This window comes from Chelmon rostratus, chromosome 11 (assembly GCF_017976325.1).
Source record: "Chelmon rostratus isolate fCheRos1 chromosome 11, fCheRos1.pri, whole genome shotgun sequence".
Classification (NCBI taxonomy): domain Eukaryota; kingdom Metazoa; phylum Chordata; class Actinopteri; order Chaetodontiformes; family Chaetodontidae; genus Chelmon; species Chelmon rostratus.
In genome coordinates, this window is record NC_055668.1 from 5151260 (window position 1) to 5170211 (window position 18952).

Genomic DNA, 18952 nt, shown 5'->3' on the forward strand with positions numbered 1-18952 from the left:
CATCCTGTTGGTTGAAAACGCTGTCTCTGCTGTTTAATGTTTGGATCTGACTTGTTTTAAAATGAGAACTTAGACATTGTAGGCTTTCAGAACTAATGTGTGCCGTGAGAATGAGGCTAACTCAGATAACAACAGAACAAAAAACTTCCTACAGTTAGAGCAGATAAACAATTTCTCACATTTTTGCTCTTGTAAATTTGGAAAGTCTAAAAAAAGACACGTCCCTCTTAACTCTTCATATGTGGATCTCCCTACTTCAGCCTCAACATGCAGAGAGATCCAAAACTTGACAGGCCTGCTGGGCCTAGCGGTCGCCGGGCTATGATTGGAGTCTGGTCGGGGAAGTGTTGAGCAAATGGTCAGTTAGACAGTTCATCAAACAATCGTTGTTCTCCGATAAGTTATGACTTACAGGATCATTTTGGACTCGCCACATCCTACGTAACATTCCTTTACAGCCCTCTGGTTATGTCTTTTTTTGCTTGTGCAACCTTGTTTATGAGCATCTATTCGCATTGGTTGTTCAGCGCTTCCTCTTGTGCAACTTGCTGTTCGCAGTGGGGTGTGTCATAACCATGGTGACGGCAGCTGGGCTAAAAAAGCCGCTCGCAGCTTCTCCTGCATGTCTGTCCTGCACACTTACTGCTGCATCATGGTCATCTGTGCTAAGACCCACGCTGGCCTCTGGCATGCCGCGCTAACCTCGCAGAGCAGATGTCTGTTCGCCACCAGCCAATCATATACCGTAAGGTCACATGTGCATACTTATACTCATGTAGACATGCATGCTTCCCGACTTAACACACACGTAGGCTATATTTTGCTGCACAAACTCATGCTGTGTGTGCTCTCTCGACTCAGATCATCACTTGCATTCACACTGTTTGACCTCTAGAGTGGTATTGGATTTCTACTGCAATTACAGTGAATACTGCAGTCTAGTCTGTGGGCTATTCTTAGTGAAAACACGCTCTTTAAGTGAAAACATGAGGAAGAAAGCTGGAAAGTTTTACAGGCTACAGATCAGATATAAGATGCATACTTTAAGAGATCATCAACTTAGATATCTGATGCACCAAGACAGATATATTCTTGCGTTGTCTTACTCCGTTTCCGCTTGTTTTTGTCACAGACATTGAGGGTTTGCAGCTTTTGACTGAAGTAATTCCAAGTCAAAGTAGATATACTTTTGTGTCCAACAATGTATGCTAATCTACTTTACTGTCATAGAAGCTATAGTTCTCAAAGTAGCTACATCACTGGTGTGAAACGTAGTGGCTGTGGAGGAGAGGAGCAGCAGTGTGCAGTATGAGGGGAACTGGCCATTACCGAGCTGGGGCACATCAGGGAAAATCCAAAAATCCAAAAAAGAACACAGTAAAAGAACACCCATTAATGCCATTTATTCAACCGTGTATTAAAACTGACTGCAAACTGTGCCACTACTATTTGCATCTTTTACTGTGCCAGAGAATCGTATAAATCTGAATGCTCTGGATAGCATGTTGGACTCAATTTGACCACCCATTATGTGGTTAATCAATTCAAAGCTGTTTTACGATTGGTCAACAGCATAAATTTGCATGTATAAAGTTCAGCAGAGTAGAACTCGACCTGAAAGCGATGCTACAGTTCCATTCGAATGATTGAATCCGGCGTGAAATATAGCGGTCATAAATATTGGAATGATGGGTCCTAAATATAATCTGCTCTCCCCATGTTACCCTGTAGCTGCTGCATATGTTTGGAATTCATGTGGGTAACCAAAGATTTGATCAATTTCAATCATTTACGATCACATAAGTAGGGCTGGGTATCGCACATCAGTGCCTTTTAGGTGCCGACTCAAATTTAAGTATCAGAAACTGCAAAAGTGCCAAAAGTCGGTATTGTCATTCTTTGATTAGATTTATACTTAATTATACTTAAAATAACCATTTCGCTCATTTTTCTATTTCTGCAAATTCTCAGGCAAACAATGAAACCTTTTAATACGTTTTTTTCTTGTTTTTTTTACAGAGCAACATTAGCATTCATTTGGAAATAAATGGATGGCCAGTATTCACACTCCTTTTAGCTCTGTTTTGTACTCCAGCAGCTCTTGAGAAACTCAGACTTTTTAGCTGCTTTACCCTTGTCTTCACTTTGTTCAGGAGCTAGTTGCAAACTGTCTGTTTGGTGTTGCCACTTAGCGTATGGTGGGGTTATTGCTGAGAAAAGCTGTCTGTTGCTGCTGTGAACAAGGCCAAGCAGTACCGCTGTGGCTACAAAACCAAAACAATGAGCTGAAAGATGCTAAAATCCTCCATAGAGCTGTGCAGTGCAGAGTTGGATGATAAATCTCTGTGAGTTCACCACTGTGAATTATACTTTGACTAATATACAAATATTGATAGTAGTAGTATAGTGCAGCTTTAATTACCATTATCCTCATTTAACTGTCAGTTTGATACATAGTGTTTATATTCTCTAGTACTTTGCTGAACTTTAATCTTTCTATGTTATAACCGTCTACCTTAACGAGTTCCCTGACCTTATCATTGCGTTAGCATGCATACAACAACACATACGTAAAGTAATACCTGCAGCATGCCTCGTCTCCATCGGTCAATTAATGAGCACCACTTCCCTGAGTTTGTGAAGGCTTCTCACGGTGCCAGCAGCAGCCACACCCGAACAGCTGGTACGAGGACAGTGGCACAAGGCTGGGAGGGAGAGAGAGAGAGCCGAGCGTCAATGCAGCGCAACACTGCCAACGCCACCGGCAGAAAGGCAAGGAGAGGGGCTACGAAGCCTGCAGTCCGCAGGCTGAGCAGCTGAGATGCACTGTTGATGCCCTGTGCCACTGAGTGTGAACTTTTAACAGCAGATTTTAGGGCACATTACGAGTCATTCAGAATAGCTATGACATAAAAAGCCTCAGTGCATGCGCCACTCTGTGTGTGTGTGTGAACAGGAACAATGCAGCCATTTATGGGGTGAATGCCATAAATGGCTGCAGCCTTTAACAAGGGCCCTTAACATGTTAACCATGTGACCCACTTGAGAGAAAACGTCTTGGCCTTCATACACCCCTACACCCAAAAGGACGCCCATGTACAGTTAATACGATCCTTCATGTTTTATTGCTTTGTCACTGCAAGATATTCCTCCCGAAAACCAAGTTGACCTTAAATGATTTTATTCAAGGACATGTGACTCAAATTTTATTATCCCATGCAAAAGTGTTTCATAAAATTACATCAGGTGTACACGCAACAAATAGGGATTAAGTATGTGTGAACGAGTGGGAGCAGCCCTGACCTCTGACCTACAGAGTATGAGCTGGGCCGCCTTTGCCCCATTGAGGCTGTGATGTCACCCCGAGTACAGAACAGGCAGTGCTGGAAAAGAAGGCCTGAAAAAAGATCGGAGAAACACGGTCCAGCAGAATAATTATATGAGAGAGGGAGTGAATCAGGAAATAGCTTTTGGTTTGGGAAACTCAAGAGTTTGAGGGAGCGCTGCCATGTGCTAAATGAAAACAGGATTTGAAAAAGAGAGGAGTGAGAGAGAAGGCGAAAGAAGCCAAATGTGCTTTTTTTTCATGCAGAGGGGTGGCAGGGTATCCAGTGGTCAGCGAGGAGAATATCCCTCAACCTTCCCTCCCCGAGCCCTCTCTCCCACTAACTTTTCTCTACAAGACTCCCCCCTTTCCACCAACCTCTCCTGCCCTCCTCCTCCTCCTCTTTGCGCTCTCATTCTTTGTTGGCTGGCAGGCTCTCGGCTCTTTCCTCACACATTTTAATGGGTATCTTCCCAATCACGTTTTTATTGCAGGAAATTTCAGCACACCACATTGCGTGAGCCGAAGGAGCGCTCCATTCTTAGCTCGGCACCGCTGAGTGCCAGGGTGTGTTGAGCTTGCCAGTGTGTATGCTGGTGTGTGTGTGTGTGTTAGAGTGGGGTTAGGAAAGGGGGAGGTGAGCTGGAGTGGCGTTAGTGTCAGTTAGATGCCAACGTTACAGCTCTCGATGCCCCCTCCTCCTTCCCCCTCCTTCTCTTGGTAACAATAGTGAAGTCAGGGAAGGAGGTGGTGGAAGCCGTTGCGAAAAGACCCCCCCAAAAAAAGTGAATGCTGTCCTCTGTGAGTCAGCGCACTGTGGCAGAACTTCACAGGAATTTTACTCAGAAACCCCCCTCACCCCACCCATCACCATCATCATCACCAACACCCAACCTTTGACTTCATTTGTGAGAGCTTCAACTCCTCACCTCTCCCTCTCCTCTCCCCACTTTATTTTTTCCCCTGGCAGCCACCTGGGTTTTTCTCTGAAAAGAAGGCCGTGGTTTTGGGCCTGCGGTTTAATTGAAATAATATTTGCTGTACTCCGCTGCCTCCCCGGCTCTATTCTCCCTTAACAACGGGCATTATTTTTAGCCTCTGCGCCGAGTTCTGTCATTTCCTGTTGCAGGGCTCGCTGTGCTTTTGACCACAAGCGGGCTCAAACACTCTGTGCTCTGCCTCCACCGTCACACCATTCCTCACACACCCGAGCACAGCAGGTCTGTTCTGAACCACCCGTGTCTTCACATGACATCCACCCGAGACAAACCCGGACACTTGGGCTGTGACTCAAGGCTGCATTTCATGTAGGACTGACACCTAAAATTGTCTCGTCAAACAAGTGAAAAAAGCTGCTTAAATAATTTCATATGTCCCTAATGCAAATCAGCAGTTCAGCCAACAAAGCAACGATGGTTTGATCACTTTGACAAAGAATTTTACTTTGCTCTATGAAGTCTATGAACCATTTATTCTCAACAAAAAATGCCCCACAATCACCATTCCAGATTCAGAACCAGCTTGATAAATGTACAGAAATCTGTGTTGACGCTGGTGCCAGAGATATCAGTTGTAGTGTATACACCATACCATATGGTACAAAGACATGAGACCTCACATGCAGGGCAAGAGAAAGTTTGGACAGTAGACTATACAGATCACACTCCAAATATACATTCAACAGGCAGCAGAATGGCTGTGTGCATTCAGGCAGTGTGCCTCACAGCATGGCTGCAGCTGCAGAGGGAGGTGCAGCATCAGAGGCCGAATACAGTACAGTAATATGAATGGTACAGAAGTGTTGGTGAGCCGGGGCTGGATCCGAAGTAGACTGTGTACATGATTACATTGTAATACTTGTGACAAAGAACAGTGCGGGGAGAGGTGGAGCATCTCAGCTCATCCAAGTCATAACCCCTACCCCAACCCAATGTTTGCCAAACTGGCAACGGCAATAACCAAATTAGCCTGTTTGGCTAAATAAGCATAGAATTTGGGCCATTTGGATCTTTGTTTTAAGGATGAAACTTGCAATATTCTACATTTTACTTACCGTCAACAAATCCTAAGAAGAGACCCAAACCAATGACGTGTTACTTCGTGCCTGTACACTTCATCACCTTGTTTATGGCTCTCAGTCCTAAGGCCATTCATTTGTACTGAGGATGCAAATCTTTATAAATATAAATAATACACAACTATAGTTTCATTTAAAAAAGGCTAAATAATTTCCTACAACACCTGCGCACTGTAGTTTTTAGCAAATGTTTCTCAAACAGGAGTAAATAATACATTTGTCGAGGACTTTCAACTGTGTATTATTACACATATGGTGCTCAGGTTGGTGTATGTAAGACTGAGCCAAAATAAACTACAGTGTGTGTGTGTGCTCTCTGGCACAGAGCAATAAGAAATATCACGCTTCAGATACACACACGCACGCACACACACACACACACACACGATAAATGTATCAATCATTGATAAAAACTGAAAATATCACCAGACTTTTAAAACCTCTATCACCCTCTGCTGCTCCTGTTTCTTGTCCCATTGGATTTCTTTGCAGCAATGTCAACATGTTCTCAGCAATTACAGTAACTTGGTTAATACCAAGTTATTATTAGGAATAATAACACTGTTATTGTAGCAGTGGCCAAAACTACAAACATAATACCCAAGTTGCAATAACCCAGAATTATCCTTCATTACTATCCATTAAACTGGAAAGCCCGGGGGAAATAGCACGATGTCTGGAAATGTGCTTACAGAGTTGCACAGAGCAAATGCTAGAGTCAGATTACCTTGGAATAACTGGGTAGACAGAAAAGTTGTGACTGGAGGTCAAAGGTTCAGCGCCGCAGATGCCCTTGAGCAAGTTACTCAACGAGCGACAGCTCCAGCGGAGTTGCTCAATGACCTGTGGTTGTTTTGGGCAGTTCCCATGCAGGATATGAAGCCGAGCCTTGCTGAGAAAAGAGCAGGGAGCTCCAAGAATCTCTTCTAGTGAAACAAATATTACAAAAAACAGTAGCTAAAATTACTTTAGCATTCCACTGAAGCGAGCTATTGCCATGCCTGATTATAAAGGTTCTGTCTAAAGCAAAAATACTGAATGTGGTCAACAGAACATCCTGGAAGAGTTAGTCAGTTTGAGCCCTTTTCCTTGAAAACAAACAGCATTTATATAACGTAGATAAGAATAAGGCTGCATGCACGACAAAAGAAGCGTAAAAGTGCATTTAGGCACATCACTAATGTAATGTAAGCATTCCATTACAACATCTACAGTATGTCAAAGATCATTCTAGGCCACAGAAGCTCATATATTGTGTCTCCATCCTTGAAGCAGAGCTGCATGTGTCATCATGGCCTGATGAAATACAACATGTCAGCAGCGTGTAAACAGCGTATGGGGACCAGATCTGCCAGAGAAAATATGTCAACACATTAACAAAACAAGTGAACCTTCCACAACCTGGGTGGCTTGTGGTCATATAGCTGGTGCCCAGTGGTGTGACAACAGCTGTGTGAGTCACTGGGAAATAGAGAGAGGCCAGTGTGATAGTTAAGTGGCGGTTCAGCACCCCCCCTTCCCGCTTGTCCCATGAGAGAGACCCTTGGGCCTGGATGAAAAGCCTCTGGGCTCCTTTGTGGTCACCCTTAGCTGATTACTCTTCTGGGAAAGCCGGCTCAGAGAGGAAACCGCAGCACAGCCTCGTTCCTCGCTGTCTTTTGTCTTGATCCCCTCTCATTCTCTTTGTCTTCCTTGTTGTTTCACTTCATGCCTTGCAGACACCAGTGAAGGGACAGAGCAGCTGATGCTTTTCACTGTGCAGGCTGTGCAGGATCCTTTTGCATGTCATCAGTGTGGTTACAGTTATTAACAAACGATCAGCTGCATTTGTTATCACTGGGATTTAAGAACGGCAGAGCTACTTAGTTATTCAGTTGGTTTAAAGTTGCTCTAATTACTATGTGACTATGAGTAATGTGAAAGGTATCACTCACGGTGATGAACCCACAGACAATTCACCTCTCTGCAGCTCCCCTCAGCTCCACACAGCGCTTTATCATTTGAGTTTTACAGCTTTACTGTTCTGGTTTCGTCTCACTGCTTTTAACAGCATCCTTACCAGGAGCAGGGAGCTGATTTTAAAAAAATAAATAAGATGAAGGGGTTAGCCCAATGCTAACTCCTGAGATGTCTTCCCCCGGTGTGACCTGGTCGACGCGCTTCGCTTTGAGATACCGCGATTGAGTTGCTTCTTCAATAATCCACAGGCAGCGCTTGTTTTAACATGACAATACTTTATTGCTTTCTGATGCACCGATCGTGACAGATATCCAAGACCAAACATACAACTTCGCCGTAATCCCTCCGCGCCACAGCGGTCAAAAACCGTTTGCCCTTCCGGGTTGAACACCTGACGTCAACATACTTCCTTCTACCTTAATAGGTAAGCCCAAATAGGCTGGCATTACAGCGACACCCCATGTTCACATCAGTGAATGACACACAGAAACATTATAACAGAAAACACACATATTTGGCTCCTACACACCGGCCCCTAATTGTGATGACCACCAGACATAACAATTCATTAAAGTGATACAAAAAGGAGTCAAATTTCACAGTAAGCACCAACATTTTTTACACTCCATACACCAAACAAAGTTTTGTCACTGGTCGTTCAATGACACTTGATTTCATCTGTAATCTCACAGAACGCACAAAACCCTGCCTATCTGGAAACACCTCCAGAACTCTGCCAAGCAGCCAGGAACCACGAGGAGCTGAAGGATCCATGATCACGACAATGTCTCCAGCACTCAAGCTTCTCCTCTTCTGGTTCCATTTTTGTCTTTCTTGAAGCAAGGGTAGGTACTCCCGTACCCATCTCTTCCAGAAAAGATCTGAGAGGTATTGCACTTGCCGCCATCACCTTCTCACATATTGATCATCGGGTCCAAATACTCCAGGTGGAAAAGACGGTTTGCCCTTCAGGAGAAGCAGATGGTTAGGTGTGAGTGGTTACAGGTCATTAGGATCCTCCGAGAGTTTGGTAATTGGCCGATCGTTCAAAATGGCCTCCACTTCACAAAACAACGTGTGCAACCCATCATCATCCAGCCTTTGCTGCCGCAGTACCGAGCTGAGAACTCTTCTCACCAAGCGGATCATCCGTTCCCATACACCCCCATGGTGCGAGCCTGCTGGTGGGTTAAAACTCCAGTGGATTCCACTCTGCGACAAAGCTCCTTGTATCCTGTCCTGGTTCAGATTAGCAAGAGCCTCCTTCAGCTCTCTTTCTGCCCCAATGAAGTTGGTACCATTGTCTGATCTCAGATGTTCCACTTGTCCTCTTCTACTGATAAACCGACGCAAAGCATTTATGTAGGCATCTGTTTCCAGAGAAGGTGCCACCTCTAGATGAACAGCCCTGCTCGCCATACAGGTAAATAAAACACCGTAGCGTTTGCAGGTTGATCTTCCTCTCTTCACTTCAACTGGTCCGAAGTAATCCACTCCTGTGTTGGTAAATGGTGGTAAATCAGGAAGGATTCTTGCCTCAGGAAGATCTGCCATCTTTTGTTCCACTGCTCTTCCATTATAGCGTCTACAAAAGCCGCATTCAGCAACAATCTTCCTAACTGCTGAATTGGCATTGGTGATCCAAAATTTCCTTCTCACAGCAGACAGAGTGTGACTTCGCCCTCCATGGCCCAGACTTTGATGTACATGTTTGAGAATGAGCATAGAAACATGCTGCTCTTTGGAGAGAATGAGTGGATGCTTAGTTTCCTCTGGCATTGATCCCCTGCTCAATCTTCCTCCGACTCTCAAAAGTCCATCCTCCAAAACTGGGTCCAACCTGTATATGGGACTCTGTCGATTCACAGTTGCTCTTTTTGATGACAGAGCAGAGACCTCTTCGCTGAACCTCTGGTGCTGGCAAAAGCGAATGATAGCAATTTCTGCATTCACGAGCTCATTCAGTGTCAAGATGTTGCTCCTGGGCTGAGATGTGATCTGCTGTCTCTCTCCCTTTGCAGACTCAGAAAGCTCCACCACAGAAGCTTCTGACTGCTTCCTTCGGAGACTTTGTTCCAACAACATAGCCTTTAACCTAAGGATCCAGGCAACTGCTGTTTTGAGCCTCCTCCAGTCAGAAAAGTAGGTAATGAGCTGGTCTGTGGGACTAGAAACATCACACAACCTGATGGCATTGGCTGTTGCCTCCTTTCTGACTTCTTTGTCTGTGGCATCCAATGTGACATCCAACACAGTCTTAGGCCAATCCTCTTCTTCCATCCAAAGGAAAGCTGGACCCTTCTGCCACCTGTTGCCTTTCAAGAAATCAGCGACCTTCATTCCTCTCGATGCATCGTCAGCTGGATTGTTTTTAGTACTGACATGTCTCCACTGTGCTGGTTCAGAGAGTTCCCTAATTGTTGAGATTCTGTTGGCCACGAATGTGTGAAAGCGCCTGTCCTCATTGTTCAGATATTTCAACACTGAAGTGCTGTCAGTCCAAAATACTGAATCCTCCAACTGGATGTTCAACTCTGCCTTCTCCATTGAGTCCACTCTGACAGCGAGGACGGCTGCTGTCAGCTCGAGTCGGGGAATGGTTACAGCCTTCAGTGGTGTTACTCTGGCCTTACCAAGCAGAAAAGTGACTTGGATGTGATTTTCTTGATTCAGCATCCGGATGTAGGTTGCTGTTCCATATCCAGCTTCGCTGGCATCTGCAAAGTGGTGCAGTTGGGCGTGCTTGACCAATCCAAAGTCCACTGGCTTGATGCACCTGTCCACATTGAATGCAGTCAGCAGATCCAGGTCCTCAATCCACCTTTGCCATCGGTGTAAGATGTCCTGTGGTAAAGCATCGTCCCATCCACAACCTCTCCTGCAGAGTTCTTGCTGCATCATTTTTGCATGCAAAGTGACTGGTGCCAAGAAACCCAGAGGATCATATATGGAGCTGTTGACTGATAACATGCCACGTCTAGTGAGGGGCTGATGTTTAATCTCCATCTTGAATCTGAAAGAGTCCGTCTCCACACACCATTGTAGGCCCAGAGCTCTCTCCATCAGAAGTTTGTCTTGATCCAAATCCAAGTCCTTCAGGTCCTTGGCTCTTTGATCCTTACTGATGGCTTGCAAAACAACTCAACTGTTGCTGATCCATTTTTCCAGGATGAAGCCTCTCTTTCGACACAGAGCAATGAGATCTTTTATTGTTTGTTTGGAGCTCTTCAAACAGTCGTCCACGTAAAAGTTTTGCTTCACTGCCTGAAACACTTTGTCTGTAAATACGGACTGGTTATCCTCTGCAGCCTTCCTCAATGCATAGCTTGCACAACTAGGAGAAGACACAGCACCAAACAGGTGCACAGTCATCCTATACTCCACAAGATTCTTTGTGATATCTCCACCTGGCCACCAGAGAAAACGAAGAAAATCTCGGTCCTCTTCTAGAACCTTCACCTGGTGAAACATGGCTCGAATATCTCCCATGAAAGCTACCGGCTCTTGTCTGAAACGAGCAAGAACACCAAGCAGCGAGCTGGTAAGGTTAGGACCCTGCAGGAGTTCATTATTTAAAGAAGCACCTTGGAATGTGGCTCCACAGTCGAACACCACATGCAGAGATCCCTTCCTTGGATGGTGGACACCATGGTGAGGAATGTACCACACCTTCCCACTGTCACGACACAGTTGTTGCTGAGGTACTTGCTCTGCATAGCCCTCGCTAATTAGCTCGTGCATATACCTAGCATATTCCTGATGGAAGCGAGTGTCGTGACGGAACCTCTTCTTCAATCCTTGGATCCTCTGGTTGACCACTGCAAAGTTGTTGGGCAGAGAAACCTCTCGTTTCCTAAAGGGCAACTTCAAACAGTACTTTCCCTGCTTAAGAACTGCTGAATTTTCCATGATTTCAAGAAACTTGAGGTCTTCTCTGGACATTTGCTTTTCCTCGAAATTTCTTTCGTTGAACTCTTGATTGTATTGGTTTGCCAGCATTTCTTCCAGTTTACACACAGACACTCGGTTCACTGTAGCTGAGTGAGGCTCCTTGTCCATATCGCTGCCTCCATCCAGCGGTCCGTTAACCACCCATCCTAGCACAGTTTTAACAGCATATGGGCCACTCCCTTGGCTATTAATGACCTCCCATGGTTCCAAAAGTTTGGGTGCGTTGGTTCCTATCAACAGGTCAACGTTTGCCTTTAAGCTGGGGATGTGCACCTTGGATAAGTATGGCCACTTACACAGGTCCTCAGATGTAATCATGTCATCGGTAGTGACTGGCATCTTCTGCTGTGTGATAATTTCTGGAAGAAGATAGAAGTCATTGCTGTCAAGACCAGATACCTCTACACCAAATAATGAGTGGGCTGGAGTCACCTTTGTTTGTCCCATGGTACGCAGCAGGAAGTTTGTTCGTTTTCCTGTAACATTCAACTTCTGCATTAGATGTTCGGAGCAAAATGTGCCTGAGCTGCCAGGATCCAAGAAGGCGTAAGTAGTTATGATGTGATTTCCCTTTGATGCTTTGACCTTTACAGGAAGGATGGACAACACACACCGGTCCTTACCGGCCCCTGTATGTCCACATGTTGTGAGTGAACCAGAATGTTTGGATGGTTCTCTTTCCTGTTCCAGTGCTGCAGTTTGCCTTTTGATGTGAAGCGCAGTGGGATGAGTTTGACCACAAACTTGACATGTCAAGCGGCTCTCACAATCCCGGCTCATGTGACCAACGCATAAGCAAGCAAAGCAAACTGCCTTTTCCCTCAAAAAGAGAAGTTTTTCCTTGTGCTTCTTTCCCTTAAACTGCTTACACTCCTCCAATGAGTGATTCCGAGAGCAGCAGAGGCATCCTACACATTCAGCCTTCTCTGGACGAAACGTTGGCTCTTTAACTTCTTCAGGTGGTTCCCTGGTGGTGGTAGATGTTACTGTGGTGGCAACAACACTTCCTTTAACCTTGTTTCTGGGCTGTGACTTGAATCTGGTGAGAGCATTGTTCCCAGTGGCACTAATTGACTGATCTTGTATGTCGCCAAACAGAGGGTCAGAAAGAATGCTGACACGACGCTCAATAAATGTAACTAAATCACTGAAGCTAGCTCTGCGGCCTGCTGTTTCCATGATGTCGTGAGCTTTGGTTCTCCATTGTTCTCTCATTTTGTATGGCAACTTCAAAATGATGGCTCTCATGTTTACCGGCATGTCCAGCTCCTGCATGTACTCCAGTTCCTCCATTACATTGCAGCAGCCGCGTAAGAATAAGGAATAGGCCTGGAGTGTTTTCACGTCCTCCGATTTTATTGATTGCCAGGCCAATGCCCTTTCCATATACGCAGTTGCAGTCTTGTATTGGTTACCAAAATGTTCCTTTAGCAGACCCTTTGCCACTGCATAGCTACGCTCAGGAGCCATATGTTGACAGCTACGCACCAGTTCCCGTGGTTGTCCTCTAGTGAACTGCTCCAAATAGTACAGACAATCCGTTTGTCCTGCCTTTCCCTCCACTCCTTGCTCAAAGGCCTTAATGAAGGATCTGTATTGGAGAGGATCACCATCAAATATGGGAATATCTCTTGGTGGTAGAGACAGTGACCGCTGCTGTTGTACCAGAGCTGCTGTAATTTCATTTTGCCTCAGCATGATGGAAAGAAGGTCTCCAGATGGATTTTGATTGACTGGTTGGAGATATGCAGATTTTACTTCCTCATCCTCAATGTGAGCAGTTGCACGTTGATCCTGCAAAGGCTGTGACATTCCCAGGAGATTGTTTTCCTGTTGCTGTTGATTGGGAATATGTTGAGGATTTGAAGTGTTTTTTAACAATTGAACTGTTCCCTTTGAACACACATCCATTGTGTTATCATGCAGTAATAACACTTTTGTCATGTCATTTTGTTGTGTTGAATTACAGGTTTCAGGCTTGAATTCCTTTGCCGTTGGGTTTAAGATACTGAAATCCCCTTTCCTTTGTTCCCTTTCCACATAAGAATTCATGCCATTTGAAGGTGCTTGAGATGTGCCTTTCAAGCTAGAGGCCTGTAGTACTGCCAACTTAGCAGCAGAGGCAGCCAGCTCAGTTTCCAACTTCAGCTGCTCTTTCCTTCTTCTCAGCTGATGTTCCTCCTCTTCCAGAGCATGTTTCGCTTTTAAAGCTGCAATGCGGGCAATGAGTGAAGCTCTCTCTGCCTCAGCTTTAATCCTAGCAGAGGACGTGGTACTTGATTTTCCACTACAACCAGTCAGTTGGCTTGAATGCTTGTTACCAACATCTGAAACACTGTCATCTGGATTTACGTCATCATCGACAACATTTTCATGTGCATTACCCTCATCAGAAGAAACCCACAATTTCACATTGGCAATACACTCATCATTTGAAAGCATTTTGGCTTTGAACCATATTTCATGTTTTTCTCTTTCATCACATGGCAACAAAACCAACAGAGAATCATGCATGCATTTTGCTTCTTCACACATTTCAATCAAATCGTCAAGAGCATTTTGAACCTTGGTGTTTTCACCTTTTGACATTAAATTTTGTATTACATTTCTCAGAGTAGTTGCTTTATTTAGTTTGGCCTTTCTGCCATTTTGCAACCTATCCAGTTTTTCGGCAAGCGCTTTAGCCGTCAGTTTCACCACTCGTTTTTGAGTCTGAGTTTCAACACTGCTAGTCACACTACCGGGTCTACTAGCAGTTCGCGCATCAGTCCTGGTGGCTATGTCCGACGCCGCATCGCGCATTTCCATATTGAATGAACAGTCAGTCGTTAGCAGTCTGCCGCAACGAAACGAGAGTCAATTGCAAAATGTATTATCCACACGCGCCGGTTACCAATGCATTGGATTTATATCTATGTGTGCACACAAATTAGATGGCCATCAAAGAGTGTAGCGCTACACATACCTCCTTGCATTGCGTTGGGCGCCGTGCGATGGTCCGATGCTCCACAGCCAGCTTTAGCATTAGCAACCTAGCTCCTCCGCGTCTCTCCCGTACCGCAGCAAACCTGGCTCCAAACTGCGTCAGCAAACCAACAGCTCCCAGCGGCCCTCCTCGTCCTCCCGGATCGCCCCCTGGCTCGCCCAAGCGTGCTGAGGCTTCCTCACTGCTTCCAAAAGGTGCTGGTTTTTGACAGAATGAAGGGGTTAGCCCAATGCTAACTCCTGAGATGTCTTCCCCCGGTGTGACCTGGTCGACGCGCTTCACTTTGAGATACCGCGATTGAGTTGCTTCTTCAATAATCCACAGGCAGCGCTTGTTTTAACATGACAATACTTTATTGCTTTCTGATGCACCGATCGTGACAGATATCCAAGACCAAACATACAACTTCGCCGTAATCCCTCCGTGCCACAGCGGTCAAAAACCGTTTGCCCTTCCGGGTTGAACACCTGACGTCAACATACTTCCTTCTACCTTAATAGGTAAGCCCAAATAGGCTGGCATTACAGCGACACCCCATGTTCACATCAGTGAATGACACACAGAAACATTATAACAGAAAACACACATATTTGGCTCCTACATAAGAGGTGGTGCATTTAGCAGCTAAAGATCCAGATATTTCCCTCAGGAGTTGATGGAAATTAAAGCAGAGTGAATACTGACTTTCACCAGGTGGCAAAACATCCAAATGAATTCTAATGCTGCTTCCTGTGTGCTGACGCGTTCTCCCTCAACTTTATGTCAGTGTTGTGCTTACGGCTTGTTGAGCTGCGCAAAAGTGGCCACAATTAATCACTGCAACTTTGGTCTACTTGCTCCTAGAACGGCTTTAAACTCGAGGTCTCACTCGCTTCAAGGCAACTACAGTATGCTGTATGTATGACGCTTTGTTGCACCGCGTCTAAAGGCAAAAGAATGCACTAGTTTCATATGTCCACATTTGAATGTGGCCCAAGACGCCTGCCATCAGCTTCCTCTTGGCTGCATCACATTCTATCTTTTGCGTTTGTAGTTTTAATGCCATGAATCGTGCAGGACAACAGCTTCAGTCTCTCCTCAGAAGCGTTCGCAATGTTGCGCTTGATCCTACATGTGAAAAATGATGACGTAGTTCTGCGAGGAACCAAAGAGGGAGAACATGAGAGAGAAGTGCAAACCCTGCAAACGTTCACACGTTTCCGACACAGCTCCACCAGACTCGACCATCAGAAACGGGGTTTCAGATGCTGTTATATGATCCAACAAGCACTTTGTTTGAAGCGCAATGAGGCCCAAAGCCTTGTTTCAAACTCTGTGGTGCACCAGATAAGTGGGGTGTAGCTGAGGTCCAAAGAGGTTTAATTGACATTTAAAATTTAATTAATCTTGCTGCATCTTGGAAGTCATGTGACACCTCTGAATTAACCCAATATGGCAAACTAGCAACGCAGTGCTCCAAGTGTTTCTTTGCAGCTGTAATTGGACCCCAGACTGGAGGCAAAACTGTCTAACAAGGTTGTTATGGCACTGATTTATACTTATAGCACCGTATGTGGGATACCATTATGTGTGGTAACTTTACTATGCATTTTTATGTTTTACTTTAGCTGTAATGTGGTGTGGTACAACTGGGTCTAGTTAACACAAAAGCAGGCACAGCCCCAGTTGTTTTTTTCTGTATCCACTGGAGAACCTAATACTCAGTGGATTGGAGCAGCTTATTCATAATTCAATCAATTTAAGAGTGACCAGTATTCCCAATGCCAATGACCCAGGCGTACCCTTCCATAAGAAAATACAGCTCCACCACATATCCCATAGCTCTACCACAAGGCCTATCTGAACCCATCGCTCGCCTGTCCTGCTGCCTCCATAATGGTGCACCAGCCACCACAGAGGCCAAAGCTCCAGCTCCAGGCCCCATAGCTCCTCCACCGCACTGCCTCTGCCTGCACGGGGAATGAGGGATTAAATATAATGCTCGCATGTCAAGTCTGCAACGCAACAGAGAAAGCGAGGAGGAAGGAATTTGTCAGAACTCCATAAACACATACATGGATTCGTCTCCCGATGCCAGCGCTCCGAGCGAGGAGAACTTTCCAGAGGTTCGCTGAGCGACGGGGAGGCCGAGGGTGAGAGTAAGCAGGGCTGCTGAACGAGCCCAGGGTTTACACAGAGGCCAGCCAAGCAGCAATGATACACTGCACTGGAGGAGAAGGACACAGGGGAATGGGAGAGAAGAAAAGTGGTAGAAACGAGAGCAGAGAAGCAGAAAGAAGGGGAAAGAAGAGGATAGATAGGACACACTAAACCCCTGCAATCTGAGGCAGATATGTCTGCAATCAAAACATTCCCCACAAATGTATGTACGTACATCCAGAATATACACATATATATACACCACAAGACTGAGATACGATCAAGGAGGGAGACATTAATGGAGAATGAGAGTGAAAGAGGGGGGAAAGACAGAGGAATTAACAGGACATGCCCACTGAAATTTTCCAGTGTCTCTGCCAGAGAACAACAAAAAAAGAGGTCAGTCCAGATGCCGTTCACTGACTGTTCACATGTGGTCCAACTTCTCTGGAGCGGAGGGGTGGAGAGATTGACGAAGAAAAGGGATGTCGAAGAGGGAGGTTCAACGTGGTTCAGATGGGGGGCGGGGAAGGGGGGTTATAAATGGGGGTTTGGCTTTAATCAGATTATGTGGTGCAGAGCCTGGATTTCATTTGGCCAGCAGATGCTGGACAGGTGGGGAATCAACTTTCCAGGCGGTTTGTTGGGGGCAGAGGTCACGAGGTGAAGCTTCCACTTACTGTAACCTGTTCAGGAGCTTTCTTGATACAGATCCAGCTGCATCAGATCCACTCAGCGCTGAGTTATTGGCCAATAAATTTGACGAGCAGCAAGCCAAGGCAAAGCTGGGAAATGGACTGGTGGAGCCCCTGTAGCTGCCTCCACTCTCCTGCTCCAGATGATCGTGCGATTGGCCCCTGTTGCTCTTGGCTCAGTCGGTGGAAGAGGAGCAACCTCCAGGCCCGGCCCTCCTCGGCCCGCTCAGCCACTGGGAGGTGAGATCCACAGTGGGTGTAAAATACTGTCGGGCGGATATATTTCTGCAATGAAATATGGATGCAAGCCTTGTGTGAGCGCGCGCCTGTCTATTTACGTGCGTCCGCGTAAGGTTAACTAGAGGTCAACGCTCACTTTGCCGCCACAGACTTGGCGGCACTCCAGCGCTGGAAAAGCAGCAGCAGCAGTGTCTCTCACTCGCTCTCGGCCCGATCCCTCCCTCTGTGCTCTTCCTCGTCTTCTTGCCAGTGTTACTGTAGTTTGCGTGCAGATAACATGCAGGGAGCCATGTGGTGTGTATCTGTGTTGAGCTCTGGGCTTAGCACTGTGAGTGGGGAGAAATGTGGGCTCAGAGAACGAGAAGTGAAGGAAATGAAAAGCCTAACTAGTTCACAAGTGAGACAGGAGTCAGATGAGCCCAGGGAAATAAAACAGGAGGAAACTTTCCCCTCCACACACACTGCTGCTGAAAATAGGGCTGGAAAACAGGCCCGACTGGTATGGTAAACACTAAAAACACAAAATAATGCCTCATTACCGAACATGTCGCAACTTCATGAAATAGTTCTGCATTTTTACAAATATGCTTATTTGCTCTCTTGCTGAGGGTTAGACGAGAAGATCGGTCCTGAACAAGCTTTGGCCAGCAGGTTAGCTTAGCATTAAGACTGCAAACAGCTAGTCTGGCTCCATCCAAAGGTTGCAAAATTTGCCTTGCAGCACCTCTGAACCCTCACTAACCTATATATTATTTATTTGATCTGTACAAAAGCCTGCACAAAGTAGTCTGACGCATTAGTGGTCACTTTCTATGGCCAGGCTATCTTTTCTTCCCTTGTTTCCAGTCGCTATGCTAAGCTAAGCTAACTGGCTGCTGGTTCTGGCTTTGAGGCATTTTGAGGCATCACATTTGGGCATGTCTCTGTTCCACAAGCTTCTGTAACTTCATGAAATTACTCATTGAGCGTTAGTTTTTCTTCTTCTTGAAGCATGAAGTGTGCCCTTGAGGTTAACTATCCAACCATATTCCAGGATAAAGTGGCATCCACGACAGCTAAAACCTGCAGCATGTCCCACCCCTCGCTCTCTATTCCTGCATTTCCTGTTAGCTTCTGTACTGTCTGCTATCTAATAAAGGCAAACGCACCACCGCTATCCAGACATATGGAGTGAACCACACGACACGCTGTTATGTTCGAAGGCTGGATTCTTAGTCGTATATGATGTAACAAACATCGCTGGGATTTCGAGCTAAGTTTTCTAACTTCTGGAACTGAACCTGGACATTGCCGTTTCCCTTCGGCTCTCCATTGTGTAATAGTGAGCTTTAGAGGTGCTGGTAGGCAGATTTTGTTACTTTTGTACAGAGCCAAGTTATGTGGCACCAGGCTATTTACAGTAAGTGTGTTGAATAAGTGTGTCTTCCAAAAACACAATGCATTTTTGCGCGAACCCTCATTATCAAATGACATAAAAACACGAAATAATGTTCTTGGCAAGGAGCAAAGGAAAAAAAAAACTTTTATCTTGATAACAGTGCGATAGTTCTCACCCTTGACATGTCTTTTGATGCCGCTGC